At 37.6% G+C, this 11,571-nt stretch overlaps 1 pseudogene; it reads right to left on the reverse strand.

Annotated features, from left to right (window-relative positions):
• Positions 1-7,463: 7,463 nt before the first annotated feature.
• Positions 7,464-10,385, reverse strand: LOC126617071 (protein NUCLEOLAR COMPLEX ASSOCIATED 4-like; annotated as a pseudogene).
• Positions 10,386-11,571: the final 1,186 nt, after the last annotated feature.

Here is an 11,571-nt window from a genome sequence, read left to right on the forward strand (position 1 = left end):
AAATAAAGAGCAAAATGAATAGTACCAGAATTGACTTTTTAGTGTAAAAATGTGATTTTTCATTAAAATAAACAGTACTGAAAACTTTTCATTAAAGTTCATATTTTTTTATATCTATTTTCATAAAACGAACTTTAATAATAGAGCAATATTTACTTTGACACAATTCTCTTATTGGAGGTCCCTGCACTGTGAATGTGACCCTGGAATACACACGCGCGCGCGCGCACACACACACACATACATACATACATATATATATATATATATATATATATATATATACATACATATATATATATATACATACATACATACATATATACACACACACACACACATATATATGTATATGAGAGTTAGAATTCGAAGACACAAGCTTTTAACACACGTTAGTCTGGGATTTACTTGTAGTGTATTTTAATTATCTAATCATCTATTTGTTATGTCTTACCTTAAAGATCATATTTACCAAAAATCACCCAAATGACCGTTAGATTAAATTTAGTGTTTCTTTCTAGAACCATATTTGTCCATTTTCTTCATTACAAATGAATGTCTTAGTAGTTTCGGATTTGTCTAATTTGTCTTAGTAGTTTCGGCGACGTCGTTGAGATCATTGGTGGAGCAGCATAAGGAGGGAGGCAGAGAGTGATCGGAGCATAAGCTGGAGCATGACTGGGGGGAGTCAAGGAGCTGAAGTATTATTGGACTTGGCAACAATGGAGGCAATGGCGGCATTGAAGCAGTGATCTTTCTCCTCTTTGATACGGCTGCTGTGGTGGAGTCGTCCATGGCCGCCATTCGCTTACAGTTGTAGTCCTCAATCTCACTATCTCTTCTTTCTCTCTCTACAGAGAAGGTTAAGGCAGTGTACGCACACACGCACAGAGTGCATGCTTTGGTGTTGATGGGTCTTGGTTTTGGGTCAATTGAGACTTGGACACTGTTCTGAGACAAAGCAGAGAAGAAAGAAGAGGGAGGGGTCGGTGTCTCTTGGGTTTTGTAGATTCACGATGGACAATGGTGAGGTTGTGAAGGTTTCACGGTGGTGAGATGAAAAATTGAGAGAAAACCGACATAGCTTTTTCTGTCGTTTCCCACAGACGGCGCCAAATGTTGATGCACAAAACCGGAGGTCTTGGAACAACATAAATCCGACCGTGAATCTGCAAGAAATGTAAATAATACAAGATTTATCGTGGTTCACCCCAAGGTTTGAGCTACGTCCACACTGGTTATGTATTTATCTAAGGGAAAGAGAGCTCTGAGAAAGAGCTTTGAGAGGGGGTGAGGAGCCTTAGGAATTGGCTTTCCTCAATTGTGAAGGTGAGGGGTCCTTTTATAGAATAAGGACTCCTCACTTATTACATATTTACCCCTTCCTTTATCACATAATTACATTTAAGTTCCCTAAGTATTTATACGAGATCTAAATACGAGGCCCCAAATATGGTATAAACATTAGTCATTCACATTTCTCCACATCACACCAACAATTGAATTTCGGGAAACCAAGCTAGACATAGGTTCACAGGGCCACTAGAAGGTATTTGGTACTTAGACAACACTCGTGGACGGTCCCACGCACCACTACACGCAATGGTAGCCATGGTGAAGGGTTTGAAAACCCAAATTTTCAACCTTAACCCAAGAGGCTCAAATTCACGTGGTAACTAGAGCTCAACAAGGGAGACATTATTCACAACTAGACCAACGACAAATTCTAACCGGAATCATCCAAATTCTTTGGGGAAACCGGGTTTCTAGGGTTCTAAACACCCAACTCTAAAACGAATACAAAAGCACAAACCAAGCATACCAACTTGAAGATTATGAAGAGTAGATGAAGTTTCATACCTCACTTGAGGGAAATGGTTGCCTCGAACTGGAAAAATGACAAAACCGCTGGAAAAACCATGGGACTTTGCTGCCTCGAACTGGAAAAATGGATAAGAAAATGGAAAATCTAACATTACAGAGTTGTAGGGCTCATCAAGAGCTTTCCATGGACACCAAGATCACCCAAAACGGAGATCAAATAAAGGAGATATGAGCGGGTCAAGTTGGCAGGTTAACGGGTTGAAATCTCCCCAAAAAGAGGTCAAAAATCAGACCTCCTCCCCTTTTTTTTCATTGGCTACTGTCTAATCCTTTTTTTCTCCCCTCCTTAGTCGGTCCCTTAACCCAAATATATGTTTTTTTTTTTTGGGCCTTTTACTCACAAGTGAAAATTAAATAATTCCTACAAACTATAGTATCACAACTTCAAACGTCCGTAACTATACCGTTATAATTCGGACTCACAAACGGCTTTTGCCTATGCGCTCGTAGTTTCAAGATCTATTGCAATACGTTACTTGTGACCTCGAAAGGTCAACGAATTTTAGATAAATACTTTCCAAACTTCAAACTTTGTAACTAATTTAATTAAAATCTAAATCCAAATAAATTAATATAATTTCTCGAAAAATAATACAAAATCTCAATAATACAAATACGTAGATTATAACAGTGAAATCCAGGAACGGGTTTCACATATGTAATACCAATTGTAACTCCTATATATACTCCATTTTGGATATTAATGAATATATAAGAAATTCTCAAATATTGTCATATATATTTTTGGTATTTACCATGTTTAGTTTAATAAATTTTTCTTATTTCTCGCTACAAAGAAACAGGTTGCTAGTTGGGAGGAGAATTCTCTCCCCTCTTAATCTCTCTCCCCTTCCCTCTCCTCCTACTTGAGTGGTTACGGTTTAGTCACATCAACATCTTATATTGATTTTTTTTATAAAGACAATAACACAAAAAGTAAAATGTGAGAGGAGGAGACGGAAGAGAATGAGAATAGGTAGGGAGATAATCATACTCCTGCTAGCTGGGGCATGTTTCTGTGCCAAGCTTGAGGCAGCAATTGAACACGTCGACAATATGGTACATTTCGAATAACAACACAGTAGTTGAGCAAATTGGGAGGTTAATAATCTCATTTGTAAAATGAAACCATGCATGCCACGATTCCAATTCAATACCATCGATAAGGGAACCTTATAAAAAGTAAAAACCAAGGCTCACAAAACTAGACGAAAAAATGTTTGAGTTTTAATCAAAAATCACCTACTAACTTTATTTAATGATAAGGACAAAAATAAAAAATAAAAAAATACATAACAAAAGTTTGGTGCTTTAGCCTCCTCTCTTCGAAGCTCACCTCCTCCGCACCAACTCCTTCACCGCCGGCATCCCCACCCTCCCCGAACTCCGTCTCCGATTCCCGACCAGCAACCGCCATGGCGATGAGCTTGGCAACAAGGAACGAGAGGATCAAAGCCAACGACGCCGTCAGAAACAAGTCATGTACGAGCTCCATGGTGATTAATTACTACAGTTCAAAATTCTGCAAACAACGAATTGAAATCGAAGGATGAAAACAAAGGGAGATTAAAAGCGATTGGGAGATGATTTTTAAAAAGTTAATTAATAGTAATAAGTCATATGTGAGCAAAGGGAAAGGGATATATGCAGAGCATAGCAAAGCATATTCTGATGTTTTATTATTGCTTTTTTCCCTGCTTTGCCCCTACGTCACTTTTTCTGACGGACAAGGTGAGGCCCTTGAGGTCTTCGATGGTGCCTTCTTCTCCATTGGGCATGAATTCGTCACAGCCATCCGTAGCAGTCCCTCCTATGGCTGCTGCATGATTCTTGAGGCACTCCTTGTAGTAAGTTTTCATAAATAATATCGTAAGTTTCATAAATAGTGTCGTAAGTTTTCATAAACAGTGTAGTAAGTTTCATAAACAGTGTCCTAAGTTTCATATATAGTGTAGTAAGTTTTATAAACATTGTACCATGAGTCCACGAGTCAGATTTTTTGTCCTTTTTATTAAAATTATGTTTTTTTCATTCAAATTTAAGTTCTTTTGTCATTTTTATTAAAATTTAAGGGTTTTTCATTAAAATTTAAGTCTTTTTAATTAAATAAAATTATAGCATGGTTTTTTATTAAAATAAACTTAGTCCAAACCCTTTTCATGAAAGTTCCCTTTTTATATCTATTTTCATGAAATGAACTTTAATAATAGAGCAATATTTACTTTGACACAATTCTCTTGTTGGAGGTCCCTGCACTGTGAATGTGACCCTGGAATGAAAATGTTTAGTGTGTATATATATATATATATATATGTATATGAGAGTTAGAATTCGAAGACACAAGCTTTTAACACACATTTTTGTGGGATTTACTTGTAGTGTATTTTAATTATCTAATCATTTATTTGTTATGTCTTATCTTAAAGATCATGTTTACTAAAAATCACCCAAATGACCATATTTGTCTCATTTTTACAAGAATAATCTATTAATGATGTACTAAAATATAGACGGTTTTGATCGTTGAAATACATTATGAAGTGGACCCTACAAAATAGATGTCAAAATGTGTGTCGAAAACGTGGGTTCCGATTCTTAACCCTATATAAATAAAGGAATAAGTCGTTAGGCGGTTGTGGTGGCACTATGACCTACCAACGTGAGCTAGCATTCGCAAAGCCAAAAACCCATGCATGAAGTGGAGGTGGCAACCAAATCGGCGCCGTAGATTTTGGTACATAGATGTGAAACCTTCTCTTCTCCTCCCATACCCCGTAGTTAGTTCACCCACTAGGAATAAGAATATCTCTGCACCTTTGCAACAGACAATCTTGCGTTTCCAACTTTCAACCTTACCTCCTTTTTTATGTGAATCTAGGGAATTTTTCTAAGGGGTTGGTATTCGAGCAGGGGTTTTTTCTTTGAAAGTTCTCTAGCTTTCTAACGAAAGCTCAATAGTTTATGTGGTTTAGGCTCATTTAAACGTGTATGATAATTCGGTATGTTGACATGACTCCGGCTAAGAAAAGGGTGTATAGGACAGCGTGATAGATATTATATTACTTGATACGACATGCATATTACCTAAATTTTGAATAAACGTTTATTGACTATTTGATTTCATAAGAAATTCGAAAGTATACCTGGGATTGGTATATGAGATAAATTTCTATGTAGACGTCAAAATGGGCCAGCAATGTGATTGGGCTTCCCTAAGACTTTTGGGCTCAACTAATGTCAAACTTGATATTGAAAGAGCTTTCGATAATTTACAGTGAGAATGTTGTCTAAAGTTCTCTTTCATTTGGTTTCCATCCTATTTTTGTTGACTGGGTAAAGAATCTACGTTTTTTTTTTTTTTTTATGATGATATTTTAAGTTTTAAAATTAGTCTGATGAACTTTTGAAATATAAATTGATATACACTTAAACTAATAAACTAATAAACCTCTCACCATAAGATTTAGAATTCTGTTTACAATAAGGGTTACATTTCTCAAATTAATTATCCTCTTTTTAACTAATGAATATTCAAATAACATTTCACCAGTATTCAATCTAATAGAAACTCACTTCGAATAACTTTCTATCTTTCAATTTTCATCCTTCACGATTCATGGATAAATAAATACGCTATCAATTCAAAAAGAAGAAAAAAAAAGCTTACAAGATGAGTATTGAGAAATAATAGTACCTAATTTGGAGCCTTAAGGCTTGCCACGAAGAGACGACGGGTGCAGGTTTGATTCGACTTTAACCAGATGTGGATGTAAAATGGTAATGGAAAAGGAAAAAAGAGGAAGAAGGAGTAGAGCTCTAATATATTTTATTTCTTGTTTAATAAAACGACCGTTACACCTTTTTCTCCAGCTAGTGCTCTTAGGTACCGTTTGGTACACAGACGGGACGGAACAGGACGAAACAGATGATATAAATATTGAAAAAGATAAGGGAAAATTTTGTCATAAAATGTTATAAATTTGTGTTCCACGGATGTGGAACGGATCGTTCCAGAGGGAAGAGGTGGAACGAAAAATCAGCCAAATTTCGTCCCATGGGACAACCCGTTCCACAGTTTTTCGGTGCACCAAACGTGGGACGGAACGGCTCGTCCCGTCCCGTCCCAAGTACCAAACGGTACCTTATATAACTCATTACACAACACTTGCCAACTGGCATTTCTAACAAACTCCCTAAAAATAAGTAATTGTTGTAGTCCTAATTAGATTAGGAATGTGATTGTGTAAATCCTAAAAAATTCTTAGGAGATTCTATCATATATTTAGATATTATACCATTAGAGTTGTAATCTTATCTTCCCTTCTACTATAAATATAGGTATAATGGTGTGAGAAATCACACCTCAGATGGAATTTACTTTTTCTGTGTTGAACGAGATACAACGCATTGAAAATGAAATTCCGACTTTCTGATAATGATCTTCTACAAATTCAAAGGTCAATTTCGTTTTTTGCCAATCGAGTTCCCCAAAAATCCAAGTTTGAAATTTTCAATGACATTGATGCATGAAAACATTTTTCTTGATGTATGAACCCCTTACATTTATAATGATCTTCCTATATATATTGTATATATTTTATCAATACTAGCATATGGGCACGCACAAAATGTGTGAGAAAATTTTTTAATTTTGTTTTTGAAATAGAATGAGAGAAAAAGAAAGTTGTAGAGAATATAGGAGTGGAAAGTTTTTTTTTTTTTTTAGAGACATATTTTTTATTCATATTCTGTTTTAATTAGAGGGGGTTAAATTAGTGACTAAGGGTGCGTTTGTTGCGCCGGACTGTCTCGGACTGGACTAACTGCCGGGACTAAGCTGGACTGGCTTAGACTGGACTAAGCTGGACTAACTTAGTGAAGCGTTTGGTGTAATGTCGGACTAAGAAGCAGGATAAGAAAAACAGTACTGTTCACCAGATTTGTGTTTGCTTAGACTAGGACTACAAATTTTTGCCATTGTGTAATAGAGTAATGCTACAAATCTCATGATATAGGTTAATTGGAGCATATTTTTGCCATGTATATTATGAATCTTAAAAAAAATTGACAATTGTTTTGTTTCTATTACCTGCTAATAGAATTGGGTTTAATTTGCAAATGTAGCTTGGTTTAAACTCTATCACCCAACAGAAGAAAAATAATAGTGTCCAATACATGCAACTTCAACAAATACAAGTACATAAGAAGATCTCCATAATTTAGAAAATCCTAATTAACATTAGTTAACATTAGCCAAAATAGATCTCCATAATTTACAAAATGACTAGTTAACATAAGCCAAAATACTCGTGCAAAGCTAAGTTATAAGCCATAACATAAGATTGTATGATTAATAAAATACATCCATGTTAAAATTAATAAAATACATCCATGTTAACATTAACCAAAATCCCCATCCGCTTGCGTTGTCGCTTAAAAGCCTTTGGACGAACACTTTCTTGAGTTTCGGTTTGATTGCCCTGAACACTCCCACATTTTTTGGTTTATCCAAAATAAGAGATAATGCATCAATTTGATCCATAGGAGAGAGACCCATTGCTTCAAGTTCATTAGCTATGTCAGTATTTTTTTATTGAATTATTTGCCGAACCAGTTACGGTGCCATCCACGCCATCAGCAACCCTCTGTTCTGCTTCTGGATCATCTTTCACAGTTTCATCACCACCTCCCTGCACAAACATCAATCTCCTCATATACATGAATGAAAGAAGAATAACAAAAAAATACTCACTAATTCAGATCAAGAGGATGGTAAATTCATTGACAAAGACACAATTAAAGATTGTCTTCATACCCGATTCACCAAGCAATTGATTGAAGGATGTCTCCGTAGAAGATTATGAACCAGCGCAATATTAACTAACGCTCCAGATGGAGGAACTGAAATTGATAGCCTACTCAATTTCTTGGCAAAAGCCGCAGCCAAATATGCAGGAAGAAGTGGCGATTTTAAGCAAGCATCTACAAGCTGCAAATCAAATAGAACAATTGTAAATTAACCAATTCGTTCAATCTGAATATTCAAAACCAATTAGTCCTATATGTCTTGTGTTATAGAAGTTTAACTTTAGACCAACTGTTACTGCAGTAGTGATTAGTATTACCTGAAAAAACTTCGATCGATGTTTTGCCAGAAAAATAGAGGGAACCAGTAATGCATAAAGTTTCTCATAGAAGTTGGGGTACTCTAAACCATGTTGCGTCATGAGGATGAAAAGACTGCTAAGAGCCATGACGCTGATAACACCACCAATGTCATACGATCTAGTTAAGAAGTCGCTGCACATCATCAATATATGAGATGTCATGTGATTTTATAGAAAAGTCACAGCAAGCTGTCAAGAAATGAACTACAATCAAAGTCACAAAAGACAAACTGAAAACATAAATAAAACATGTTTCATAAGTAAATTTACCATAACAGGACAGGGTTAGCTAGAAAAGGAATGACTGCCTGGAGTGTGGCAAGAACCTGAGCATCAAAACATACGAAAAAAGAAAAGAAAGATAACACTTCCTTCCAATGATTATGGAAATAATTATCCATGTATTACTCACTCATTCCACTACTTATACAGTCAAATGAACTGGAAATAGCATCTTTACATTTCATTAAGTTAATAAGAATGTTGGGCAATAATCATGTTGGAGCCCATAGCAAGGACTGACTAACTGATGCATACTCTATTTTCCATTTTGGTAGGTGATTAACTTATCCATCATCATTAACAAAGTCTTCCACCAAAAGAAAAAGTATTAAAAGGAAGCAAAGTACGAGTTCAACTGCTTAATTACTGAGTGAGAAGGCAGGGAACACTAACCTGATCCACTCCACATCTCATGATCAGTTTTATCAACTGAGCTTTCCAGAGAGGGGATGTGTGATATCAAATAATGAATCTTGTGAATTAATTGATCCATGCTGCAAGTAAATAATTTTAGCCATCAAAAGCTAATAAGTTAACGCATTAACATACCAAAGAATCCAACATGTATGCATGCTAAACATAAATTCATTGACTCGATTACAAAATAAAAGAATAGCACAGATGAAAATGGACTTTGAGTCAAGGAAGAATCCAATATTACATAAAGATATACAAAGATCCAAGTAACGTAAAAGTAAAATGTTTAATTCCAAGAAATCTTGATCTGAGACCAAAACATCTACACATATTGTCAACAATCTGCATATGCAGAATGTAACAATAACTTCAACACTTGCCATTATGTCTGACCCAATCAGAGCACAGAAGGCAACACATTCTATATTAGGGTCATGTACATCTCTTAACAAGAGAAGTTCAATGAGAGAATAAGAGAACAGAAATTTCCTAAGCGATAGCGTTTTACTAACCTTTCCCTAGGATGCTCCCCATCTTTACCGTTTGTCTTGATGTTTTTATCCTCTAAGAAGGAGATAGAAATGAACAAACCTACTAAGTTAACTATAACATCGCCACTACCCTCACTCGAAAAGATGAAAAACATAAGTTTTTGCAAGAAACACAGCAGAAAGTACCAGAAATCCCATTTGCATCCAGAACTTTGGAAAGCTTTTCCAAGCTAATGTAGGTAAAATAACTGCAAGAAATAGATGCCACAATTATTACACCTTTTAAGTGGCCAGTACCACAAATTTCCATAATAAAGGTTCCAACAAATAATAGAAGTCCTAAGAAATATCATAATTCCTAAAATCAATGGAATGTGATCTTACCGGACATCAATATACTTGAAATACTTGGATGAGAGCAAGTCTAACATCAAATCAACTGGTGACGTAGTCTAAACCTATCAGCGATAACAAAAAAAATTATAGCTTACTATTGAAATTACAACAGAGAAATATGAAAAAATAAAATTCAAACTAAGCTTTTGGAGAATCAATACAACTTACAATACTACGAAGCAGCCTATGGTACATTGCAGAGTGAAACTTTCCACCATTTCCGAACATCACAAACTCCATTATCGTGTCCAACACCACCTCCTAATCGCATTCAGAGAATCGAATTCTAAAATTGAAATCGTACTTATACAAAAACAAAAGAGAAAAGAACTGACTTTCAATAAATCGAAAAGCAACCCTGAGAGCTTCATCGGATTGCGTAGAAAGCAGGACTTCGACGAGGGCCTCAACGAGCTCGTCGAACTTGGAGCGGAGCCAGGTCAGGTATATGAAGTCGGGGTCGTCGTGGGAGCCATCGGAGTCGGGGGCTTGGAGGAGGAGGAAGGGAGGTCGGGGAGGAGAGGGGTGAAGAAGGACTGGAGAGAGAGGAGGGACTCGACGATGTTCTGAGGTGGCGAGGCCGGGGAAACGAAGGAGAGGAGCTTGGGGAGGTTGTTGATGTGGGCCCGAGACGAGAGGAGCTCGTTACCTAGGGTTTTGAGGTCGGAAAGTTTGGTGGCTTTTTGCTTCTGCTTCTGCTTCTTGGAGAGGATTGAGGCCATGGCTGCTTCAGTTAATATCACAAACAAATCCATACAAATCGACGAAAAACATCCAAGATTCGAAGCTTACCAACTTGAGGCAGATGACAGCGACCAGATGCTGTAAGGACGACGATGAGCGTGAGGACGATGTGGGAGCACGGCAAGGACGACGACGAGGGCAGACGCAGAGATGAGGACGATGTGGGATGTGGGATGTGGGATGTGGGATGTGGGAAGACGCAGAAAATCTGTCGATGGTTTCTCTGGCTTACGAGTCCGCCCGAAATTGGGATCCCTCGTGAAGAACGGCTAAGCCCCCCCTTAGTCCTAGCGAATCCCACCTAAGCTCATTAAAGCTAATCCCGATGCCCACCAAACACTGGACTATAGTCTAGTCCAGTCCAGTCCCAGTGAATCCTGTCAAACAAACGTACCCTAAGTGTTTTATTAATTGGGGACATTCCTTACATATATATATATATATATATATACACACACACAGAGAGGATCCCTCCCCTTAGCTCTCTGTATATATATATATATATATTTATATATGTTCATGCTGAGCCTCGGCCTAAAGCCGCGCTGTTTGGTTAAGCCAAGCCACGTTAGCAGCCCCAGTTGGAGCCGCTGCCCACCATGTTTTCTGGTGGAGAACTTGCAGCCAACCGTTATTTAGGTCGTGGCTGTGACAGAAAATCGTTCTAACAATACTTGACGGATTCAAGGACCCAGTTTGCAATTCATCATCGCATACACCTCTCTCGGTTGAATTCGAGATCGATACAGCGGTTTAGATTCGATTAATCAACCCCATGCATCGTGGAGCCACCATCACCGTCGTTCTGCAACTCAAGAGGCGGTGCCCAGCACAGGTTGGGCCTTGTCCCTTACTTCGGCCCATGATTTTTCTTTTTGTTTCTTGGGCCTGATCCCCCTCGACCCAATTCCCGGTTGCAACTGCAGTTTGCCTGCTTTCATGGGCTGCCCCTGCCCCGTGCAGCCTGCCCCAAGCATAAGCCTGCACCCTTTGCTACAGGGCCCACTATTGGCCAGCATCCAGCAATTCTTTGCTGGGCTGCCAAGTTTCTCAAGGCCCAAACATTTTTAACCCCTTTTTGGTTCCACCCCACACCCAACTATGTTAGACTACCTACGGCTAAGCCCTATTTTAGGCTATTTTCTAATCGTTTGGCCCAAAGTGATCTAAAACTAATATTAACCGAGCAT

Source organism: Malus sylvestris, chromosome 3 (assembly GCF_916048215.2).
Source record: "Malus sylvestris chromosome 3, drMalSylv7.2, whole genome shotgun sequence".
In the NCBI taxonomy this organism is placed as follows: Eukaryota; Viridiplantae; Streptophyta; class Magnoliopsida; order Rosales; family Rosaceae; genus Malus; species Malus sylvestris.